Genomic DNA, 5,922 nt, shown 5'->3' with positions numbered 1-5,922 from the left:
ATTAAAATAACCTTAATTTAATTGAATTGTAAAGCCTCGTAATCCTTGTTAACTAACTATTCATTTCAACCACTCTTTATATCCTACTAGTAAAATGTCCAAGTCACATGCCCAATCTGCATCAACAAAACCCTATATGTCCACTGACCTATCCACATCATTAGTACCATGATAAACCAAATAGTAATCAGAAGTGCCTCACAAGTATCTTAATACCCTTTTAACAAAAGTCCAATGCTCTTTACCTAATTGGTTAGACATAAACCTGCTTAGAACTCCCACCGGTTGGGCTATATTTGATCTAGTACAAATGATTGCATACATTAAGCTACCAATGACACTAGCATAAGGAAAATTAGAAATATCTTCAATATCATCATTAGAATTAGGATACATGTCTAAACTCAACTTAGGTACCAATTGGATATGGAATACTTACTAGCTTATAGTTCTACATTTTAAATCTCTACAAAATGGTGTCAACATAGTTACTTTGACTTAACCAAAGCTTTCTATATATTGAATCCCTATTGATTTGCATCCAAAGAATATATCTAGCAACCCCCAAATCCTTCATATCAAATGCGCCCAAAAGATGAGTTTTGAGCTCTCTAATCATCGTCGTGCTATTACCAATAAAACAACAAGTCATAAACAAGTCTTCCAAAATCTTATGTGGATATTTCAAATCACTCTCAACTTTCTACAACATTTTACTTGACAAATCCCCTATTTAAAAAATCTGGTTTCAAGTCCACATAATCATATATGATATCACATAATGTATATTGGTGCATAGAAGTAACATCACATAATTGATTGTTTTTTAAAATTTAAGAAAATCTTTTTAAAAATAAATATTGACTACTTTTTTAATGATCTAATAAAAAAGATTCTTTTTCCCAACTAGTACTATCTCCACTATTAAGCTGGCTGAGTGTGGGACCTCTCCGGTGAATTATGATCACTTCAAATTCATGAGTAGGTTGTAGATTCTACTAATAAAGCACAACGGACGGTTCATGCCATCACATTTGCTAATCTTTGTCGTGGTCAAAGGTTGACCAGTATGGTGGGCGAGTGCTAATATAGATTTACAGTGTCTTAAGAAGACCTTCGTGTCAGAGAGTAAAATCTAAGCCGTGTCATCTGTGGAAAGCTTACCAGAGGAGTTGAAGTTGCTTGCATTCATTTTCTTTATGCAAATATAACACTTGGCGAGCAAATACGTTGTTACAGCAAAGTGCAAACTAAGATTTGACAACCAAAGAATTAGAGCTGGGTGTTGGCCACGTCTGTAATATGGAGTGCATATTTTGGGGTATGGTGGCTGGTTGTGCTGGTTTAGTTTTGTTTTTGGTCAAGCTTGCAACAACGATATGGTGGAAGCCTCTGCAAATGAAAAGGTTCTTTGAAGCCCAAGGAATCAGGGGCCCTCCATACAGCCTATTTTATGGGAATACCACAGATATATCAAGAATGATCGCTGAGCAGAAGTCAAAACCCATGCCACTCTCACATGATATACTTCCTCGAGTTCTTCCCCATTATCATCAGTGGAGCAGAGCCTATGGTATACTTGTATTTTTCAGTTTTTAAGCATGGCGTGTTTCATTAATCATATTACTGGAACTCTTCTGTAGCACCATTGATTGTTTTACTTTTGCTTGGGTAGTGAAAGAACTTAGAATATTGGCTAATTAAGAAGAAGATGCGAGATTCTGTAAACCCAATTGATTAATAAGTTTGGTCTATTTTGTATAGGACAGGATTTTATTTTCTGGTTTGGGCATCATGCCCGGTTGGTTGTTCCCCACCCTGAGCTTATTAAGGAGATATGTTCCACTAAATTTGGCAACTTTATAAAGCCTCCGGTTAATCCCCTTTCAATCAATCAGATGGGCTCAGCGCAGGAAGATCATCAATCCTGCTTTCCATATGGATCTCTTGAAGGCAAGGCACCAAATGTCTGAATTTATGTTTCTAATAAGGACCTAACTGATTTAATAGATAAATTGAATTCTTGTTTTGAGAGATCTATCAAGCTCCTACTGATAAATATACATTATAATTTTGATTTGCTTTGTAAATCTATCTTCTAAAATTTCCCGAGGATTGATCGCTGGGCCAACACCCAATCAAGAAATATAAAACTCTCCTTCCAAGCATGCAGGGGCGCATTATTGGGCCTTTACTATTTGTAGAGGCAGGGTAATTTCTCTAACTAGATGTAATCTCCACATTGTCTAGATCAGCTAGCATCCAATGGCCAATTAGTGCCACAGGCTAAACTTTGCACTTGGGCATCATAACAAGCATTTCTGAGTGTTAAGCCCTGAATCTTATCACAGTTCATGTTAAGTGTCATTTTCAAGTAGCATGCAATTAGTTTTAAGAAGCTTCAGTCTTGAACCATAAGCCACTCTTAAGGATGTCTACTGCAGAGTCACATTACATATGGCCAAACATTTTTCAACTAATTAAATTGAGACAGAATCTGTTTGTCTGTGTCACGTGATACAGAATTAAGCCAGTGATGCTTCGCATGAGGAAATCCAATTTAAAAGGCCATGCCCCTGCTGCCCTGTTTTGACATATCTTTATTGAACGGTTTCATCTGAGTGCAAAACCCTGGTCAATTTGAAAGGGTATACTTCTCTTAGCAGAGGGAAGATTCTGTGTGGTATTAAGCCCAAGGTTGCAGCAGTCAAAAAGAGATTCATGGGTAAACGGTGGAACTACTTACAAATTGATACCACACAGTGACCTTCAGGGAGTTATTTGCATGTAAAAAAATAACATGATGAATTAATTTTGTTTAATTTGCTGGTCAGTAGAGTGTAGATCTAGTTGTCTTGAATTGAGATACTACTGAAATGTCTTGACTGGTGCTTTTTGAATACCGATATTCTGCTCCTATCTGTAGAAGTTGCTTTTATTCTAAACATATTCCTGATACATGACTGATCTGATTTATGAAAACCAGATTACAATACCTGGTGTGATACCTGCGGTATTGTAGAATTCAACACAAAAATTGACAACAAGAAGATTGCAAACCAAAAACTGTCTCCATTCTATTCAAAATTGGAGTTTATACAAGTCGAATGTATCCCAAGGGTCACACAAATCCCTTGAAATTGAAACGAAGAGTCACCATAATGTTTATTACAATTAAACTACTAAAACTATCAAAATTATCAAAAAACTAAATATAAAATTTTAGTCCACTTTGAGAAGGCACAACTTTCTCATCCTAGCTCCAAATTACAAACCGTTTGATGCGTTGGAAAGGTATTCAAATAATCTAGAACCAAATTTCGGAAACATCGAAGATGTCTCTTCATCTTTCCGGCCACAACATTTGTCCAAAAATGCACCGAAGACCCTCAAAATTGCAATTTACTAAAACATAGAAAATTTTGAAAATTAGATTTCAATATTTTCCCAATTTAATCCTGATCAATGACTCTGCAAATAAAACCTAATCTGTTTGAAACCACGTAGATTATATTGTAAATTAATTCTCTATTTTGCTACTTATATTCGGAGTTTCATAGGAAGACATGTTCTGTCATACTAGAAACTTGCATATTTTGATTAACTAGTTCTGTAATTACAGGGTATGATTCCAACTATTGTGCAAAGCAGTGCCAATATGTTGGACAAATGGAGTAAATTGGTATTGTCAGGCGCATCAGAAATTGAAGTGCAAAAGGAGTTCCACGATCTCACAGCCGATATTATTGCCCGCACAGCATTTGGAAGCAGTTTTACAGAGGGAAAGCATATCTTTGATATGCAGGGCAACCAGATGATTCTTACAGCTGAATTATTTCGCAGTGTTTACATTCCAGGTTTCAGGTGACAAACTTGTGTTTTGCGGCAGTACAATTTGTCAATATTGAAGTACCAAAGAATGCAATCAAAATTTTGATTTGAGTGTGTTAATGTCTCTGTCTCTGTTATGTTTTTCTTGAGAGGTTTTTCAATATTTATCTTACAGTTGGAAGTGCCACTTTATTTTTTTAGTTATATCTTCCCATCTCAAATGCCTTCGTCCTTCAAGAACCATGTTTATGAATTTTTATCTTGAGAAGACACTTTATTCAATAGGATAAATGCCTTGGTAATTTAGGAGGGTTTAGCCATATTCTGAAGCATTCAGAATCTATAACTTCTTTTGCTTTTTTACATTGGTATGTAATGTCTGAGAGTGATTCCCCTCCTCAGGTTTCTGCCTACTACAAAGAATAGGCAACGTTGGAATTTGGAGAAAGAAATAAGAAGATCCTTACGGCAAGTTATAGATGCCAGGAAAAAGACTTCTGAGATGGAAAAAACTGGTGGCTATGGTGCCGATCTGCTTGGTTTAATGATGTCTCAGAGCAAGGAGCAGGGGAGAGTCAATGTTACGAGTAATGCAAGCCTGAGTACAGAGGAAATCATTGATGAATGCAAGACTTTCTACTTTGCTGGTCATGAAACCACATCAGTACTGTTGACATGGAGTATAATATTGTTGGGCATACATCAAGATTGGCAAGAGCAAGGTCGCAGAGAGGTGCTGGAAATATGCGGGAGAAACAATTATCCAGATGCAGACTGCTTAAGTCGCCTCAAAATTGTAAGAACCATCTAACACGCCCACATTAACAAGTAATAACAATCACAGTTAAACTAGCACTGAGATTTGAATTCAAGTAATCATAATCGTGGTAAACAAGAACTGGGATTTGAATTCAAAAGCAGTATTTTGGATTTGTCTCATAAGAGATTGTTTGAATTATTTGTAGGTTGGAATGATTATAAATGAGGCCTTGAGGCTTTATCCACCGGCAGTGTCTCTACCGCGACAGGCATGCGAGTCAATGAAGCTTGGAAGGCTCTCAATTCCTGCAGGCACTCAGCTTGAGCTTCCAATCCTGGCAATCCATCATGATCCTGCTTTATGGGGAAATGATGCCAACGAATTCAACCCAGGGCGATTTGGTGAAGGAATTGCAAAGGCTGCAAAGCATCCAAATGGCATTCATGCCCTTTGGAACAGGTCCAACCATATGTGTGGGTCTGAATTTTGCTTTGTTGGAAGCAAAATTAGTGTTGGCCATGATTCTGAAAAAAAATTCTTTTGTGACTTCACCTTCTTATACTCATGCCCCTATGCTTTTAGTTACTCTAAAACCTCAATATGGAGCTCAGATTATCTTCCACCCACTAGACTAATATCTGAGAACAATATGTGGCATTCCCTAAGAACCCTTCTATTTTCTTGTGAGACCCCTAGTCCTCTTGTAACTTGGGTTAGGGGTTGAACTTGTATTCACAAAAAACATTGTTGGTTTGTGTGGGGGCAAGATGGTCATGAACTCTTGATATAATAAATGTTATTATTATTGTATTATCTGTTAAAGTAGAATGGATTGATTATATTTTTGACTAACCTAAATTAAAATTTGATTGATAGAATTGTACAATGAATATGATTTGATTGTGAGTACTTGGGGTGTAAGATAGAGGTAGATTTTGTGGTTCAAAGAGAGACAAATGGATTGTAATATCAAGCCACTGTCAAGACCCTATTGAAACATTTTGTCAAACATAGGCCAATCTAACCATAGGATTTTGGATTGGCATCACTTGATTTTATCATTTTGAAAAAAAAATTAGAGACACACCCCTGGATTTGGATTTGGATTTCCTATTCATCCATCTTATGAAGTTGCTTCTTCAATTACCAATATATATATTTCTTACTAAGAGGAGAAATGTTGTTTGCAGGTAGTAGATCATATTATCTCTATGATTTCATCATTAATACAATGGATACTTCATTTTGAGGGGGATTCATATTCTCATCTTCTTTCTCTCCTATTGGGGGAACATTTATTATATAAGTTTATGTGATAGAATAAATCCTTT

General features: G+C 36.3%; 1 pseudogene; it reads left to right on the top strand.

Annotated features, from left to right (window-relative positions):
* The first annotated feature begins 1,062 nt into the window (after positions 1-1,062).
* LOC131859639 (cytochrome P450 CYP72A616-like) lies at positions 1,063-5,404 on the top strand (annotated as a pseudogene).
* Positions 5,405-5,922: the final 518 nt, after the last annotated feature.

This window comes from Cryptomeria japonica, chromosome 10 (genome assembly GCF_030272615.1).
Source record: "Cryptomeria japonica chromosome 10, Sugi_1.0, whole genome shotgun sequence".
Taxonomy (NCBI): Eukaryota; Viridiplantae; Streptophyta; class Pinopsida; order Cupressales; family Cupressaceae; genus Cryptomeria; species Cryptomeria japonica.
Note: the sequence above shows the minus strand (reverse complement) of the source record. Positions and strands in the feature narration are given on the sequence as shown.